Here is a 20,062-nt window from a genome sequence, read left to right as displayed (position 1 = left end):
CCATCAGGGCAGCTCAGAGCTCAGTCCTTGGGGTACCAGCTGCCAAAAGGACAACCCAAATCATTAGGAAACTGGAAAAGTGACTTTTATTTTTTGGTCCAAGACCTCCCACCTTTGTGAGGTGTTTGTGAAGATCCTTTGTGATCTCTGAAGGTTTCATTTGTCGCGGGTTTGTGTGCCTGTGAGCTGTGCATGTGCTGGGGGACGTTTGCTCTCCCATCCCCTGACAGACCCAGGCACACCTGAGGCTGAACCCACTGGAAAATGAGACTGTTCTAAACTCTCCCTGCCAAAACTTCATTAAGTTAAAAGGGCTACAATTATAACTTACCTTGCACCAGGAAGGGCAGGTACAAAGCTTGATCCTGCAGAGTTTTGGATGGGATCCTTGGAATTCTCGAGGTTCTGGGTGGAAATGACTCTGGGAGCTTTTGGAAGTACTTTTGCTGTAAAAGAGTGATTTGCACATAATCAAAGCCTCTTAAACACCCAGACAGGCTGCCCTGAGGAGACTCCTTTAACCTGCTGGATTCATACTCTGCTCAGGACTGACAAACCAAAGCCCCAAATGATGAGTCCAGTGTAATGTGAATTTTGAGGGACTCTGCTAATTACTGGCTTGTCATCTGGGGCTTAAGAAACCCAAACCCCCCAGCACAAACACGATTCCCCTCAGTCATCTCCTGACAGAAAGTTTTGTCCTGAGTGAGGAACAATTCCCCAGCTGATTTAAGGACTCCCACACTACCAAGGAAAATCACTGAGGTTTTGTGATAAGTTCCCTCATGGTGTTCCCTCCAGTGAAAATCAGTGTTTGCAGTCCCAAGAGTTGGCACCAGTTTTTCCTCTGGTGTCCCCTTGCAATTCCAGCAGCTAAAATTCTGTCAAACTCCAAGAACTCAGGGCAGCCACTGAGTGAGGGTAAAATAAAGGTCAGAGAAAAGCAGATAAAGCCTCATTTTTAACCTGCCCAAGGAAAAGTGGGACCCCTTGGGGAAATACATCTCTGAATTCTGCCTGTGACACTCTGGTTGTGGCAAAAATCTTCCTAAGCTCACAAACCCACTCAGAGCCCAGCAAGAAAAGCAACATGGTCAGTGTGTGATGGATAATTTCAGAGTGTTGGTTTTGTAGGTTGCAATTTGCAGTTGTACACTGGAGTTATACAAGTGAGAAAAATGTTATTCTCCCTCTCCAAAAATAATCTTTTGCTACTTGGGGTTAGGTTGGTGTAGTCCTAAATCTCTGTGAATGTAGTTGCAACTCCTGTTTAATAAAACTCCAGAGGTGATCTCGTTTTATCAGCCTTCATCTGTAATTAAGGCATTTAATATTCAAACTCTTTGATGTCATGTCATCTTTGAAACATAAATAAGAAGTTTGTCTCCATCTTCAAAATTAAGATAAATGAGTTGGAAGGGCAAGTCCCCAGAGAAACTTTTAAAAGCTATTTGGGTATTTTAATAGCTACCAAAAAGAAATAAAAAATAACAACACTGATATTAAAAAAACACATTGGTAGAAAGCTGAACACATTTTTATAGGAAGTGAGCAAGACAAGTTCCATCTGAGCAGAGAAGCCTGGACACAGGCAGGTTTGTGACTGTTTGTTGTTGGGTTTTTTTGGTCCGGGTGATTTGTTTGTAGTGAGGATCTCAAAGCACCGCAGTGCATTCCCAGTCACCCTCCCCGTTGCTATCAGATGGCAAAACAAGTCCTGGCACCCCGTGGAGCTGTGCCTGATGTGCTGAGATACTCAGGACACCCCATGGGGCTCTGCCCTGGTGTTTAATAAGGAAATCAGCGGGAATGGGGCACCCACTCTGCCCCAGTGCTGCATTGGATGGAGCTGCACGTGGGATGTCTGAGGAAAAAGGGATCGCCCCTGTCCAAGCTTGGGCAGAGACCATCCCATGGGATCTGAGCTTTGGGGAATGCTCCTCTCACCCCTTTTCCTCCCCTCACCTGCCCTGGAGTGAATCTCACCCAGGTCTAGCTGGAAATCTCTCTCAGCAGCCCCAGGGCTCCAGAGCTCCCTGAATTCCACACCACTGTCCTGCACTCCCACTCACAGGCACTCAGGGATGTGCAGTTCCTTTCCTGCCATCACTCTTCCCTTCAGACTTGTCAGAAATCTCTCAAGTTCTTCTGGCTGCAGACCCATTTCCAGCCTCTCCATCCCTGGGATCCCTGGATCTCAGCCAGCTGGGAATGGAGCTCTCCTCCTGCCTGCTCATAATGAGAACATGCACACGTTGAAGTTTGTTTTCTTCCCAAAGCCTTTCTTGGAGGGTTGGAGGTGTGTAGGAGGGCAGGCACACAAATCCTGTTATTTGTAGGTTCAGAGCAGTGCGTGGGAGGACGATACAGGAATCCCATTAGTCATTAATAAGATTTTAGAACAGATTCCTTAGGCAAGACTTGGAAAAGCTCTTCCTGGCTGCCTTCTGATGGTGTTTGGGTCTTCCATTACTCCACCAGTCCATGTCCAGTGAGGCTGGGAGAGTGCCTTCTTCTCTTCCTCCCTCTTCCTCCCTACTTCCTTTTATTTCTGCTTTGAATCATGCAGAATTCTTCTCAATTAGCAAAAATTTGCCACTATCGTTAATTATATCAAGAAACTGCAGAAACAACATTTGCATTAAGGCCTTGCTTTGAGCTCTGCACCACGGTCTGCACAGACCCTCTTTCAACCCTAAGTGATGAATAATTCTCCCTGCCCCAAACTTTTAATTTCCAGGTGTAAACTGGAAAACTTTCCAGGACTAAACTGGTAAAAAATAAACTTGGTAAAAAAAACCAACATCCAGAACTTCTGATCCTATGAGGACCTGGCCTCTTTTAGATCTTTTAAAGCCCTTGTCTGAATTTTGACATGACTGTGCATTCCTCTCTCCTGAACACAATCCAAGGTGATTGATTGGAGCCCTGTTAATCACAGGAGGGCAAGGCATGATCCCAGTGAAGTTCACAGAGGACTCTGAGCAGTGACTACACGAGGAAGAGCAGGTCAAGTGCCAAAGAGATGAGTGGAGCCTGCCCTGAAGCGATTGTATTCCAAAGGCACAGGGGAAGAGGAAAAAAAAGCCAGACAAGACACAACACATCCAGAGTGGGAAGTGGGTATTCAGGCTTGGATGTTTCTTGAAATAGGTGGGGTGGCAGTGGCAGTTTGCTAAAAACAGTGTGGGAGCTTGGCTCAGAGCAGAGCTCCTCTTGGCAGGTGGGGCTGGGAAAGGCTGCCAGGATTCTTGGGTGAAGGAGACTCAAGGATTGGTGGCTGATCCTTGGGCAGAGCTGTCACCCAGTGGCTGATGCTCCATTTTCTCTAAGCCCATTTTGACACCTGCTTCTTCCTGGACTGGATTTCTCTCCACTTGCTGGATCAGGTGAGGCTGCCCAGTTATCCACCATGACATCTTCAGCAGCTTTTCCCTGCCCCTTGTCTAAGGGAGTTTTGGGGGGCTCAGGCCAGCTCCTACCTCAGCATCTGCAGCCTTTTCTGTCCCCTGGCACTGGGGGGCTTCCAGCAAGGAGAGCACTCTGCTGCCTGGGATGTGCTTCCCATCAAGCACCAGAGGGATTTTCCATCTTTTCTTAGCAGCTCCTCTAAACTGGGGATTAAAACCCCAAACTCTCATCTCCAGAGCCCCACCAGAGCCTCCCCCAGCTCCAGGAGCCCATCCTGGTGTGCAGAGCCAGGTGTGGGTGGCAGCAGAGTTGCAGTGGCTGCCCCATTTGTTTAAACAATTGCTGCATGGCTGGTTTTGAATTTACAAGTATTTAGGAAGTTTTGAGATTCCCAAACTAGAAATGCTGGTATCTCTTCCAGTCTCTGCCTGAGCTAAGGTGTTTTTCACACTAATTCAGGTGGGGGAAAAGGTTCCTGCTGTTGTTCTGCTCCTTTGCTGGTTTTTTGCCTGGGAGATGAAGAATCCTTTTAGACATTGAGCCTCTCATGCTCTGCTTCATCCACTTGAACCTTTCCTTGCAGACTTCAGGCATATAAGAAAAAACCCAGATGTCTCAGGAATAAAAAAAAAGCAAAAAAAAAAGCCCCCAAACCCCCAGCTTTACATGCACTTGGATCTTTCATTTTATAAAAACAGTCAAGCCACAACCACAAGATTTCACAGATAAGAGAAAAAATGTGGATTGTACTTAATTCAATATTATAAAGAAATGCTCTTACAGGGAGACTGCAAGCTGAGCCAAAGCCAGACCAAGACTGCTGACTGATCTGAAAAATGTGAATATTATTCACACTGGGACACCACATCTCATAATGCTCCATGTGTGCTATAGTATATAATTATGAAATGTTTGCATTAAGTAACTTGGGTGCCTAAATACAGATGTTCCTTATTGACATTAATTGGACTTGACATATCTTTGGCCTGCTTTCTAGCAGTCACCAAAGCATGCATTTCCACTTTACCGTACATATTCTAAAGGAGCTCTGTTCCATATCCAGCTTATTACCAGAGAAAAACATTAGTGCCTCAGCTATCTGTCACAGATTTCAGGTAAAAATGCAATTGCTTTGCATTAGAGAGTGTGGTTGCTGGGGACTGACCACAAACATTAATTTCTGCTCTTTTTTATTTTTATTTACAGTGAAAGCTGTCCCTGAGACTTAGAAAGTGGTTTTTTTCTTTCTTTCCAGAGCTGTCAATGCATTGTGATGCCTTTTGCTCTGAATTTTTTATTGCTGTGGCTGAAATGTCAAGTTTCTGAGGAAGAAAGGAATGGGAGAAAGAGAGAAAAAGAGAAAGAGAAAAAGAAAAAGAGAGAAGGGAGGGAGGGAGGGAGGGAGGAAGGAAGGAAGGAAGGAAGGAAGGAAGGAAGGAAGGAAGGAAGGAAGGAAGGAAGGAAGGAAGGAAGGAAGGAAGGAAGGAAGGAAGGAAGGAAGGAAGGAAGGAAGGAAGGAAGGAAGGAAGGAAGGAAGGAAGGAAGGAAGGAAGGAAGGAAGGAAGGAAGGAAGGAAGGAAGAAAGAAAGAAAGAAAGAAAGAAAGAAAGAAAGAAAGAAAGAAAGAAAGAAAGAAAGAAAGAAAGAAAGAAAGAAAGAAAGAAAGAAAGAAAGAAAGAAAGAAAGAAAGAAAGAAAGAAGGAGAAAAGGGGATAAATATTTCCTTATTTTCATTATAAAATATAAGTGGCCTTTGCACTTGTTAGTTTAACTGTTTTGCATTATTCTGCAGTGATGTGTCATCCCAGTATCTGGAGAAAAAGCCCAAATATTAAATTAAAACAAGGGTACTCATAAACTTCACCTGGCCAGTTCCAAATAGGTTCTCCAGCAGAGAACCCAAAAAGGTTCCTTTGAGATGATCTTCTTTGGATGTGTCCTGGGTCTGAGATTCAGATCTCAGCTCCTTCAGAATCCCTGTGGAACATTAGGCTTTCAGCAAACCTTTCCAAATTGGCTTTTTTTCAAGGAAAGATCAGCTTGGTCCTGACATTTCCCTGTTAAATTGTAATTTTCAGCTGGTTTGTGAATGAGTGGGAGGCGTTTCAGTAGAAGTTTGTGCTTTTAAGTGAACACAGAGATGAAAAGACATTTGAAGCTCAGTCTAGAAATTCAGACATGAAAATTTATTCTCCTGATATTGAGGAGAAACTTCCCATCCCCATCATCCCAGGCAGTTCATGGAGCAGGAGAGCTCCCTCACGGAAAATCCTGCTCAAAATTGCGAAGAATGGAAATGAAAGCACCCAGAGCAGAGAGTCTGAGAATGCTCAGATCCCTCCTTGTAAAAAAGAAAAAAATCTGACTTTTATTGCACCAAATGGTGAAGGTACAAGTGTTTTCTGACTTAAATTCAGCTTTCCCAAAGAACATAAATCTCCTCTAAAGACAAATACCTGCTCATTCCCTTAATATTGTAGGAGAATTCCTGCATTAGAGGATTTCTTTTCTTCTAAAAAATGAGTTAAAGGTGATTCCGAGGTTTTGTACAGGCTGAGAGCTTTTGCCTGACTGAAGGAATAACATTACTCTCTTTCTTAGCAAAATGCCACTTTCCATCCTAAAACTGATAAATAAATATATATATTAAAAATTATATAAAAGATATATTTTAACATTTTAAAATGTATTTATTATAAACAATGATAAATTATTTAAAATAAATTTTATATATATATATAAAAAATTTTTAAAAAGCATTTTCTCTTTGGTGCTGCCACTGCCAATTATCACAACTCCAAGAATCTCCTGCTTGGGATATGAGATTGAAAGGGAGCTTCTTCCCAAGTGCAAGCACTGATTATAAAGGGAAAAAGGCAAATTTTCTACAGTACAAGTCATTGCTTTGGAATGGATTTTAAAACTAAGCACACCTGATCACATCCAAGGCAGGAAAATCCCTGTTCCCAGTGTCCCTGGGAGCTGTGGGGAATTCAGATGCAGCTGGAAATTGATGGTGGAATACAAGAATTTTAAAGGATGAGTGGATTGGTTTTGAAGAGAAGAAAGATAAAAATGATGTGATGTTGAACAAAAAGCCATAGTCACTTCAAAATGCAGAAAAATCATCCCAGAAATCTCAGATCTGCTTGGAGCTTTGCCCCCAAGGAGGTTGGACTTTGCCACTTGTGTTTGACTGGTGCTGAATGTGAAATGAGTGCTAAAACATTGCTCTCCTCTCCTGTGGACCATTCCAAATGGCCAAAAAATACCTGACAAAATAATCTGGAGTTCATCCCGGGTCATCCCAGGAAGTTTTTGTCCAGGCACATCCATGAATGTACTGATGATCTGTTGTCATTTATGAATTAAGGGAAAAAAGAGCTTTTTCTGTTCAGCCTGCTTTTAAACGAGCAAAGTGACAATTCACAACTAGAAATGTGCTAAAACCTCAAAGTCACTCAGCATCCCAGTGGCTCAGGTAAGCAAATGCTCTGCTCCAAATTAATTCCAGTTTCATTTACTCCAAACCTGCCCTTCTCAGCCCATCTCTGTCACTGCCACAGCAAAACTTCCTGATCTACAACAGTTCCACAAGCTGCTGGTTTTTCAGCAGCATGTCTCTCTATGAAAACAAATTTTACTTTCTCCAAGGCTTTTTCCTCTGCTGGAGGTTAATTTTCATTTTCCACCTTTAAGATGGGAACCCCAAGCCAACCAAATGAACAAAATTTCTGTCTGAATGTCTTCATCCAGAGGCACAGTTAAGATCTGAGAGAATGCAGCTGGTAATTAGTTCTGACCACAAGAGCTGCAGCAGTAAATCCTGTTCATCTCTGACACCATTCCAGCCAGGAATTTTTATACAAATCCATGAAAGCAAAAAGGTTCTTTAAGGCCACAAACAACACATGAATAAAACAATTCCACTCCTATGTGAGGCTGCAGTAAATTCAATTTATTTCCAGCGCTGGGTTACCTTGTCAAGAAATACCAGACAAAGGAATTAGGAGACAAAAAAGAATCTCTGCCTTCCAACTCACTTATCCTCTCAGAGCACACCCTGATGTGCCTTGTGCTCAATTTTGCATTCTGGGAAACCACCACAAATTTGGGTAGAGCAGGCAGAGTGCCCAGAATTCCTTCCAAGTTTGGGGAATGGGCCCAGAAGTCTTTAAGTAATGAATCACCTCCAATTCTCCATAATGGCCCTGGCAGCAGCCAAGACACAAAGTTCACCTCTCCTTGTCCTGCAGGAGAGGCACAGGCTTGCAGCTCTGAATTGCCAAGAATCAGGAAAATAACCCAGGAATCACAGCCAGATAAACTGGACCCATGGCTTTGAGAGGGAAAACACAGGGTAATTAAAAGATTGAGGTAATCCAAGTAAATCAGCTCTGCTCCAAGGGCTGGGGCAAGGCTTCCCTTCCCAGGGATCAGCAATCCTCCTGCCCCTGCCCATGCCAAGCCCTGCAGGATGGGGTGGCTTGGCCTCTGGACCAGGGGATGGGCAGCAGGGCACACAAAGAAGGATATTTTTTGCTCTTGACCCTGAATTATTCCAGTCTGGCCAGTGGGTTTGTTGTTCCTTGGCCACCCATCCCTCTGAGCAGCCCAGGCAGCACCAACCTGCAGTGGGGCAGGTGAGGCTTTGTCAGAATTCAGTAAAACAGCAAACCAGGAGTGCTTCAGTCAGGTCCTGGCAGCTGCTTGCCAGGAGGGTTTGTGCTGCTCCCATCGTGTTCCTCGGTGCCTCTTTCCGGGGAGAAAGATGGGCTTGGACACAGAAAGTGTCTGTGAAGCAAATAAACCCAAATAAACCCAGAAAAAACCCAGATAAACCCAAACAAACCCAGATAAACCCAAATAAACCTTTCAGGCAGCAGCACTGAGCCTGCCATGAGCTCCCCTTCCCACAGGTGATTTCCCAGGTAGATCTGCAGCCCTGATTTGGTGTCTCAGACCACGTCTGTGTTCCACCAGGCGGGAGCACAGACAGGCTGAGATAACACAGACCCTTTGTCTGGAAAAGTTCCTCATGTGTGCATTCAAACCCAGAGTCAGGGAAGGTGCAAAAAGCTGGGATGAATTTGGGTTCAGGTAGTTCCAAAAAGCAGTCAGAAATCAGTTTATTGCTTGTTTCTCTTCCCTTGGATGTATTTTAGGGATCTGTCAGCAAACAAATGACAACTCAAATGGCATTGCCTGCCTTTATTCCTGATAAAACTGGGATCACAGAGATGAAGGCAGGCAGTTGAGCTGGTGCTAAAATGGTGCAGGTTTTGCAGGCCACCTTTCAGCTCCACACATTTCTAAGGCTTTCCTTTCAGAGCTACCTGTATCATTCATTCATTCATTTATTATTATTATTATTATTATTATTATTATTATTATTATTATTATTATTATTATTATTATTATTATTATTATTATTATTATTCCTATTCCTGTATCACTGTGGCCAGCACCGAACACTTTTCCCTTTTGCAGGAGCTCTGAGGCTCTTGAGCAACAACAGCAGTGCCAGGAAGGGACCATTTCTGTTCTGGCCAGAGCTTATTCAGAGGAAACAGGTACTGCTGGCCAAGCCTGGAGAGCCCAAATTTCCTGAGGAGATGAATCAGTGCAGCTCTCAGCATTCTAAATTAGGTCAGGCAGGTACCTAGGAGCTGCAATAAGCTCAGGAGCTGAAATGAGAGCTTCTCATGCTCAGGAAGTAGAAGAGGCAACCCACCAAGGTGTCTGTAGACAGCCTCTCTCCAGGACACCAGCTGGAGCAGGGCTTGCCCAAATGATTCCTTTTGGGGGCTGCTGGGAGTGATTTACTGCAGAGCAGCAGAGCCCTGGAGCTCATAATCACAACAAAAGGCAGAGGCAGGGCTGGAGGAGGGGGTCTGTGATGAGTGGAGGGTGGGAGGGAAGGTGGGATTGTGTCTCCACTGCTCCAGAGCTGCCTGCTGTGCCTCTCACTGCCACTGGTCACCGGCTCAGGCAGCAGCAGTGGGCTGGAAAAACTCCTAAAATCGCTCAGACAGCGGAGACTGCTGTTGGAGCTGGGAACAGACAGCTCCCTTCAGTCCTACAGCCTTTTTGGTTTTTTAAAGGCAGTGAAAGTTTTCAAGGAAAAAAGAAAAAGAAAATATTGCGGAGGGAAAAGATGCTTATTTTGTTGGTTGGAAGGAAAAGTCTGGGAGGCAGCAAATTAAAAGTGTTTAGTGTCTATGTCTTCCTGAATTTTCCTGAATTGCAGAAAAGGAATTCCTTTGTTGTAGAAGGAAAAAAGCAACGATTATCCAGCTTCTGCTACATTTTACCTGCAGAAATGTCTGGATGTCAAGTCCCTGCCTTGCTCAGTGCAGAAGCCTCCAAAGGCAGAGGTGGAAGAAAAGGATTATTATTATTATTATTATTATTATTATTATTATTATTATTATTATTATTATTATTATTATTATTATTATTATTATTATTATTTTCCTGCATTCTGACACCATCCCACATTCCAGGCACAGGTCAAGTGCAGCCCTTTATCTTCACCCCAGGGAGGAGCCTGAGCTGCTGCCTTTGATCTGTCCTGGGCTGATGAGGCTGATGATGTTTCCATCATTTATGATGTTTCTATTATTTATTTACCAAAGTCAGTAAATAGCAAAGCCTAAAATTTCACCTCTGAGAAGGGTAGGGAACCTCCAGGTCCCTGTTGTGTGGGATTTTTTTCCCTTAAGAAGCAGCAGTGGGAGCATTAAATATGATTTCCACTCTAAAACTCTCTATCCAAATACTCTTTTCAGCATCCTTGATCAAAGAGGATCCAAATAAGCTTTTAGAAATCCTTGTTTCCAAATGCTTCCTTGAACTTTCTGCTGGAGTTTCAAGCTCTGGAGTCAGGGTCTGCACAGATTTTTTCTCTCTGGAGTTTGATGTGCAGACCCTGACTACAGAGTGAAAATGAAATCAGGAGTAAGAGGCTGCCTTCAGACTGAATTCCTGATTTAAGGCTCAATTACAAACCACAGGGAAATGTATTTCATCCCTGAAGAAAGGGGATGGTTTTCCTTGAGCAGCCTCAGGAGCTGATCATGGAATAACTGTGGCTTCCAGAGCTTCTGCTTGGTGCAATTCCAGGAGTAGGAGAAAAGGTTTGGAGCAGCTCTTAAACTGAGTGTTTGCACTTTAGATTTCTTCAAAGGGAAAGCCACCTTGTCTGTATTTTGAATTTGTGATAGTGGAAGCTTATAGGGATTGATCCATGGAGTTCATGGATAATTGGCCCAATATCTCCAAAAAGCAAGGCAGACCAATAAGACAAGAAATTCCTTCAAGAACACAACCCCAGACAGAAGCAGGAGGACTCACTTCCACTTGGTAAAAGCTTGTTGGAATTAAACTGTTTTTCTATAAAAAGCTGGACTTATTCTTTGTGAAACTGAGAATCCAAGAGAAGAAGGAAAAAAAAGAAACAAATTTGTGGCAGCTACAGCACCTCTTTCAGCCTTATGAAGGCACCCAAACCTCCAGAAATCTGCTGAACTGTCTCCAGGCAGGCAAATAAAACCTCCCATCAGCACATTTGCACAAAATGGTGCAAAATGGAACAACAGCAATTTCCTATTGCACAATTCCTTTCTCAGAGCACTCCTTGTTCCCTCCCTCTTCCCTTGCAGTTCTGGACCTGGAGCAGGGGAAGTCTGGACATTTTTACTCCGAGTGTCTCCCTCAGGACTCAGCCTTACAAACATTCTCTGGTCCCATGTAAACAGGAGAACGTGTTGGGCTGTTTGTTTATGCCACACTCTAATTCACCCTTTGACAGAAACCAGTTCCAAGGGAATTTTTTCTTCTTTTCCCCCCACTCTCCTTGTCTGGAAATCCAGCATCACCTGCAGGTTTTGCTGCTTAGTGAGATAGCAGAAATAGCAGAATATTGGCCAGCAGATGAATGGTTTTGATAAGCTTGTGGTGGAGCCTGGAGAAAAGGAGACTCAGGGCTGCCCTCATCACTCTCACAGCTCCTGAAAGGGGCCTGTGCTCAGCTGGGGCTGGGCTCTTTCTCCAGGAACTGACAGAACCAGAGCACACAGCCTCGAGCTGCCCCAAGGGAAATACAGGCTGGATATCAGGAAAAAGATTTTTACAGGAAGGTGAGAAAGTTCTGGAATGTTCTGCCCAGGGAGGTGGTGGAGTCCCCATCCCTGGGGGTGTTTAACAAAGCCTGGATGTGGCACTGGGTGCCAGGGTTTAGTTGAGGTGTTGGGGCTGGGTTGGACTCGATGATCCTGAAGGTCTCTTCCAACCCAGTGATTCTGTGATTCTGTGGTGATGGAAAGGAAAAGGGCTGTCAGTGTGTGCAGCTGCTGCCACAGCAGATGAACCTCTGGCTAAAGAATCAGCTCTCCTTCATCTCCAGAGTGGCTGAACCTCATGGCTGGTCAGGCTCCTGTATTTATTTACAGCTGAATGATCATTGCTTTTTTATATAAATAATCATGACATCTCCTGCTGGTGCTTTCTTCCCTCTAATTTCCTTCTGCAGGAGAGCTGTGACTGGAAGGATGGTGGTTGAGTGGAAAAGGCAGAACTGTGAGGCTCTTCTGAGTCAGCAAAGGTACCTCAGCAGTAAAAATAACACTGAGAAGCACCAATTTGCTTATGAGGGCATTCCCACCTTCCTCCTCTGCTGACTCGGGAAACCGTGAGAATTCGGAGGGAGGGAAAGCCATGCAAATAAGAAATACCCAGCAGTGGTAATGCATTCATGTTTGGGGAATATGGGCCATGCCTGGCCCTAAAACTGGGATTCACAAGGGAATGGAGAGACAGAAAACACCTACAGGTCTAAAGAGCTGAGAAATAGTCCCTGAGTTACTCAGGGACACCAAAGCAATTTGGATCTGGAACTCTCACGGATTTCAGCATCGTTCTAGCTGCAAGTTAAATTCCTCTCACTACTTTCTCCAGCTGGAATTCAGATATTATGGATGAATAATTCACTTAGGGTTTTGTTTTTGTGCAAGGAGTAATGGAGCACTTTCTGTTCTGATAATTAAAGTACTAAAAGATGTTAGCCAACAGTAAAATCTTACTGTTGTGCCCTAGGAAGGCAGGAAAACTTAATTTATCTGCACCTAGATCTCTGTACTGCTCTGTTCCCAATTAAAAATGTATTTTGGGAGAAAAATGTGGGGATTTTTTTTTCCCCGCCACCAGATTATTTTTGATTTTAACCATGCTGTACAATCATTCTGTTTCTTAGTAATTTCTTTTTATTTCTCCAAAGGAGAGTAATGGACAGCTTAAAAACACAGTGAAGCAATGTTTATCCCAAGGGCATCATATGAACATTTCTTGGAGCATTGAGTATTTGCAGTTCTCTGATAAACAGCCTTAGTTTTTCCCTTGGCAGCTAAAAAAATAGGGCAATAAAACTCTCTGTGGGCAATTGGTTGATGGGACCCAGAGCTCTTGCATTTGCCAATGGGAGCAGCAGACAAATCTTGGGGGAAAGAGAGAGGTGATTTGTAAAATGGAGTCAATATTGCTGCTGCAGAAGCAGGAGGGCAATGTGGGCTCAGAGGAAAGGTGGGAATTCCTCAGCAGCTCTGAGTGAGAGGGGCTGGAAAAGGCTGATCCAGGCCCTGAGTTCATCCTGAGTTGGAAGGCATGAACATTCTCCTAGCTTTACCCATGGGCTCGAATAAAACCAAGCCAGGTTATTCCCAGGCAATGTTTATTTCAGTCTGGAACCTGGAGCAGGATGAGTTCAGGGCACAGAGACAAACCCAGGTCTGTTCCTCAGCAGGGTCAGGCTGGAGCCTCTCCCTGCCCCACTGGGCAGATCTGGGTGGGATTTGGGTTCAAGCATCTTCCCCTTCCTTTGGGCTCAGGAGACCACGCTCGGGAGCTGCTGTGCAAAATGCCTGGCATTTTTATAATTTAATTTAATTTTACTGAATCCACAAAGAGCTGGGATGAGGGAACTAACTGTCCCAGCTCCAAAGCTCCCTCTGGAAATGCTGCTTGGTGGATTTATTTCCCCACCAGCAGATCAGCTCTTCCTCCCTCCCAAACATTGGGCTTGGGTTAAAAAGTGAAACTGTCCAGGTGAACTTTTGTTGCTGCTGTAGATGGGCCTGTCCAGCTTCCCCCAGCAAAGGCACAAGACTGCTGAGTGATATTTTAATCTGGGCATGCTGTGGAGCAGCCAATGGCTCTTAATTCTGTTTGTCCATGTGCCCTTTCCAGCATGTGCTTCTGTAAACATATTCAGAGCTCATAAAACGTTAATTAGGAATAAAATAAAATAAATAAGGCAATAATCTGAGCCTTCCAGTCCCTTTTGGCCCAGAGGACCTGCTTGCTGTTAACTATTTCCAGGCCGTTCACAAACAAGCAAAAATTTACCAGAACAAGAGTTCTTATTCAAGACCTTTTTTTTTATTTTTACGATGCAATGAAAAAAAAAAAAAAAGAAACACAGCCCAGTAAATCATATAATTAACACAAGCTTGGTGCTCGGCGTGTGAAATTAACCCAGGGAATAAACAAGTGGCTGGGTTAATCCCAGCAGAGCTCCCGCCGCGCTGGAGGGGCAGGCCCTGAGCGCGGCCTGTCCCGGCCTGGGCTGGGTGCTGCCCACCCTTCCCTCCCCAGAGGGTTGGACATGGCTGAACTGCACATCCTGAGAGATGTTTGGGTCCTTTGTGGGTGTTTTGGTGTGATCATGGCGTTGGGGTGTGGAGCAGGGGGAATTTGTGGGTGAGCGCTGTGGGAAATCCTGCGTGAGGCGATTTCTGTCCCGAGGGGTTTGTGGCAGGGATGGACCCAAAGGAGTGAGGGGAGGGCAAAAGAGATCATGGAATAGAATCACAGAGTTGTGGAATGGTTTGGGTTGGAAGGGACCTTAAAGTTCCACCCCCTGCCATGGCAGGGACACCTTCCATGGTCCCAGGCTGCTCCAAGCCCCATCCAACCTGGCCTTGGATGCTTCCAGGGATGGGACAGCCACAGCTGCTCTGGGAATTCTATTCCAGGGCTGCCCCACCCTCACAGGGAAAAATTCCTTCCCAATATCACACCTATCCCTGCCTTCTACCAGTGGGAAGCCATTCCCCTTGTCCTGTCCCTCCATCCCTTGTAGTTTCCCTTGGAGAGCACCAAACCTTCCAAGAAGCTCATCCATGGTCACAAACACAAAAACCTCCCCAGCCAACAAACATCAGCTGCTTCTGAACAAAAATTCAAAATGCTTTGCACTTTACTGTCAGTAATACAGAGCTGACAATGAGAATATTGAAGTTAACATCCACACTTAATAGATATTTTATCAAGGTGCTGTCTTGATTTTGGGGGGGATTCAGTGCTGCACTAAAGTGGAAATAAATTTCTGAAGAGCTGGAGGAATTAATGTAAGTCAATGATTTGCAGCCAGCCAAGTTAGAATATTTGTGAATCAGCATTCAGGTTTCTGCCTTAATGTTACTGAAAATGTATTGAGTTTGTGGCTTGTTTTTCAAACTCTACTGCAAGGAAAGGCTCACCTCTTATTGCCAGTTTTTGGTTGAGGACTTCACTGTTCTTTTAAACCCAATTGTAGAACACAATGGTGTCCCTGGGGGCTCTTGACCTATTTTTTGAGCTTAATCTAATGAAATTCCTAAATGCTGAACCTGTTCCTGGCTTCTCAGGACTCACCCAGGTGAACATTTCAGTGCTCATTGAAAGACCCCAAACAACCAGGCACCTACACTTCAAATCATCTCAATTGGAGCAATATTGGATCTGATATGAGTAGAAATTTTCCAGAGAAAGCTGCTCTGAAGGATTCCTGTGGAGTTCTCTGGGACTGGAGCCTCAGTGCCTGTTGCCAGCCTCAAGTAATGATGTAAAAGTGCCTACCCAACACAAAGATTTATCAAATGCTTGGACAGGCTGGGCTGGTGATGGCTCAGCTGAAGTTTAGTGGTTTGCTTTTAAAATAAACCCTGTTAGTCAGGCAAAAGGAGGAAAAGTTGGTCTGTAATTTACCCCACATTAATTGGATTCTAAAGAAAGACTTCTGCCTCAAGCCCAGGTTCCTGATGGGCACCTATCATTAATCTCAGAAAAAATCAAAACCAAGGAGATTGAATTGTTCTTTTTATTTCCTGAGAATCACTCTCCATCTTCTGCAAGGGTGCAGAAGCAAACTCCAAGCTGCAGAGGCTTGGGTGAAACCACAGCAGCAGAAGCAGAGAAGTGAAAGAACAGCAGAGGGGAAAGTTTATTTTCTCATTACTCACCCTGGTCTTTCTGCATGGACAAACTGCAGCACCAGCAAGTATTCACCAAAAGGCTTCTAAAGGATGACCAAATGTCTGTGATGAAATGTTTAATACAAAGTGGCTGTTAGAAAGAAGGAAGAAAGAGCAGAGAAACCACACATACACACATAAAATTCATTTCCACACTGAGTCAAGAAATTTAAGAAGCCAATATCTTAATGTAGTTATTTGTTCATTTTCTGGCTCAGTTTCTAATAGGAGGGATTAAAACAAAAGAGGTCTTTACAAAGTCCAAAGGGGAGAAGCTGAGATCTGGACTGCATGAGTGCCATCATGTACAATAAGATCATTAAAACTCTTTGCAACCAGGTTCCCTCCCAATTTCAGTGCAGGATTTCAGGCATTCAGAGGGAGAAAACAAACCCACCAAGGGAGCAGCCATTCTCAAAAGAGTTTTCTGTATTGCTGTGGAGCTCAATGTCCTCCTCAGCATATCCACCACCTTCCTTTACATCCTTTTTGTGGTTCCTTTTCCTCCTAAGCAGCCTGCTAACAGCTTATCTTCGACAGCCTTCTAAAAACAGAGCTCAGGGATGGCCCAGACCCGGGGCAGCAGTCAGCACTTCATCCCCCACGGCCTCTTCAGGCTGGGGCTGCTCAAGGAAAACCCTGGTGGGGGCCAGAGCCTGGGGGGTGCCCTGGGAAGGGTATCAGGTGCCACAGGAAATGGGGAAGAGCTTTGGAGAACAGGGAGGTGTCTGCAAAATGAGAAGTGGTGCCCACTCAGAGGCTGCAGAGCTGCCTCACAGCACCCACTTGGGCAGCAGGGGAGTGTCAGACGTCAAGAGCCACGAGCTGCTTTGGCTTTTCTTCCCTTCCTGACTTTCTATCAGGTTGGAAGGACTGACTGCAGGCAGGAGGAATTCAGGGGGGTCAGGGAAAGCTGCTTTCATCAAGGCTTGGTTAAGCCAGGGTGTCAAATCTGAAGTTTTTTCTCTCCTGAACTCCACAGACAGCTTTTTTTCTGTGCATCCCAACCATCCCAGCCTTTTTGGAGTTCCAGCCTGGTGCTCCCACACAGCTCTGCCTGTCCTAGGAAAGGCTGGGATTAGGGGTCACAGCTCGTGTCAAAATGGGCTGGAATTCTGGGATCCTTTGAGAAGAAACAAGGCTTTAAAAAAAACCCAAACAGATAAAAAGAACACCAAGAAGTTCCATTATGTGATGTAAGTTCAGGCAGATCTGAGCACTTTTCCAGCTCTTGTGATGCTTGTGGGTTTGTAAAACTCCAGCTCCTGGAGCCCTGTGATTATTTGAGAATTACAGCTGGCATTAAAAAGTAACAACAATTAAAAAAAAATAATTCAAAGGGGTTGGAAGATGAGTTGTAATGCCTGAATAATAAATATTCAGGATTCAGAGAGCAACAAAAATAATCCATATTTTTGGAGAATTAAGTCCCTTGATTGCCATTCTGGGGACTTGTGCCATTGTTTTTTGTCACGTGGGACAGGTATCCCATGGATCTTTTGCTTGTATAACTCCCTTTCTCCTCCCTAAATTCTTAGGCAAAGCCATTATTCCTGACACAGAGAAGGAATACAGTTGATTGAGCTGTATAATTCCCAACTTGTTTCTAAAAAGGGGGCAAGGCATGATATTGTACCTTTTAGAAGTACAGCCTGCACTTATTTATAAATTAGAACTAATTACAGGTAACCTGTCTTTGGCAGGAGTAAAAAGAAAAACCCAATTTTCCAACCTTGGCAGATGTTTCAGTGTCTTCCCATTATGATCTCAGTTGGCTTTATCAAGTGATACCACATTATAATTAGCTGAGGCAAATGCTACAATTCAAAGGAGGATGCCCAAGAGCAGGAGCTGGAGCTGCAGAAGCCTCAAGCAAAGAAGCTAATAAATGATCCTATTTCAATTAGGCAATTATGTGTGAAAGAGCTGAGAGAACTGGACTGGAGACAGCATTTCTTAGTGGGTTTTTCAACACTCAGGGCTCTTAAGCAAGATCCTAGGAAAAATGAAAGCGTTTTTTGTTCTAGAAAAAGAATTTTCCCTGTATTTGAAATGTGTTTTGAGTCCCCTTTCTCATAAACCACCGTAAGTGTGTCTGGATCAACCATGAGAAAAGGTTGCTTAATTTATTCTTACATTTTTACCAAAAAAAGAGCTTTCTTAAACTTCTTTTTTGTTTTTTTTTTAAGAAGGTCTACATATAAGAATAAACATCTATATTACATATTTTAGTTGCCTTCTGACTCAGAAATATTCAGCCTCCCTGACAAAACAGAGTAATTTCTGAGGCTGTTATACAATCCCCAAAGATGAAATCTTTACTCATTCCCCAGCACGCTTCTGGCCTTTATAGGAATGACTTCTAAGCTTCAGGATTTTAAATGCTTCACCTAAGATTACTATTATCATAAAACAAAGCCAAATGGGCTCTTGGAGAACACTTAAGGGGCTAGAATAAACTCGTTTGTCCCATAAAATACCTGTATAAGTCCTATGTCCCCCTGAGTAATTGGAATTTGTGCATCCAGGCGTAGGCTGGGAAAGTTTCAAAAGGAGTGGACACTCATTCCTGGCTTTTCATCACTTCTTGGTTGGTGTCTTGCACTGATTATATGAGAAATTGCTCAGCTGCCACTGAAAATTTCAGATATTTCACTGCCCATGCAGATTTGATGCCTCCCTGCTGACACCCCCAAAAAAGGGATCTCAGTTCTTGAGTGTGGTTCCTCAGAACTATTGCTGGTGTCACTCCAATGATTATGGAAATATCAATTATGATGGTGAGAGAAATGGTAATTAAATATAGTGATGTGTGCAGAGCATGGTCTCCATGGGGGAGATTCTCTTAGTGGCTGCAGCCTTTTAAAGGAGACTTTTTGTTATTTTTATGTTGCTATTCTCATTGGTTGAGTGTGTCTAGGGAAGGGAATGGAGCTGGGGAAGGGTCTGGAGCTGCCGAGGGAGCTGGGGAAGGGGCTCAGCCTGGAGAAAAGGAGGCTCAGGGGGGCCCTTGTGGCTCTGCACAGCTCCTGACAGGAGGGGACAGCCAGGTGGGCATCCAGGATGAGAGGGAACGGCCTCAGGCTGGGCCAGGGCAGGCTCAGGGTGGGCACAGCAGGAATTTCCCCATGGAAAGGGGGCTCAGGGCAGGCTCAGGGTGGGCACAGCAGGAATTTCCCCATGGAAAGGGGGCTCAGGGCAGGCTCAGGGTGGGCACAGCAGGAATTTCCCCATGGAAAGGGGGCTCAGGGCAGGCTCAGGGTGGGCACAGCAGGAATTTCCCCATGGAAAGGGGGCTCAGGCCTTGCAACTGCCCAGGGAGGGTTGGAGAGCCCATCCCTGGAGGTGGCACTCAGAGCTCTGGGCTGGGGACAAGGTGGGGATGTGGCACAGTTGTACTCAATAATCTTGGATGTCTTTTCCAATCCAAATGATCCTGTGATTTGAATCAAAGTTTTTCTGGCCAAACAATGCATTTGCTCCTTTTCATCCAAAGGAAAAGCAGGTGGGAACTGCTGAGCACCCTCAGCAAGTGCAGCTGGGGCTGTTTGCCACCCCTGGCACAGCCCTTGGCTGTCCTGGTGCCTGGTGAAGGATCTTTGAGAAAAGCAGGAGGGTTGCTGAGGCTGGGCCAAGCCTGGCCCGTTTGCACCTCATTTTTTTGGCCCAAGAAGGCAGAAGGACCCCCAGGTATCAGTTCAGGGCCCACTCCAGGAGCTCTGGGCTGTGCTCTGGAATCCTCTCCTTCACTCTCCCTGAAGTGTAAGCAGCAAGTCTGAGTTAAGTACCTAAAGAGAGATGGCAAAAACCACTCCCCCTGCATCTCCTTTCAATGCCCCTGAGCAAAAACGTTCCCTGAGATTTAATCTAAACTGAAATAAAGCCCGGCTGTGCGATGCTATAAAACAAACGTGGCAGCTCTTTGACAAGACTAACAATAGGTCAGGCCTATTTGTAGAGAGGGAATGCTAACATTAGCTTGGGCCTGCAATAAACTTCTTTATAAACAGCTACTCTTCCAAACTGATTGCGTTTGAAATGCTGTAAGTTCACTTGACCTCCGTCCTCTTTGGGGTTAAGTACATCCTTGGGCTAGAGTTTAACACAGCACTTTGGGAATGTAAAGACTTAGGGTGCCTTTGGCCTTTCTGCCAGCCCCATAATCTGCTTACAAGCTCGTCCTGAACTTTGACCCTTTGGAAAAACGTTTGCTCCACTTCAGCAGGGACAATCTGGCTCTGTCCTGTGAGAGCCAGAGCCATGGGAGAACGTGCTGACTTTGGGAATCTAAGGAGACAGAGAAGGGCAGCAAGGTTCTGCCTGGCTGCAGAAGCTCTGATCCCCCCTACTACACAACAAATA

Source organism: Molothrus aeneus, chromosome 15 (assembly GCF_037042795.1).
Source record: "Molothrus aeneus isolate 106 chromosome 15, BPBGC_Maene_1.0, whole genome shotgun sequence".
NCBI lineage: Eukaryota > Metazoa > Chordata > Aves > Passeriformes > Icteridae > Molothrus > Molothrus aeneus.
Note: the sequence above shows the minus strand (reverse complement) of the source record.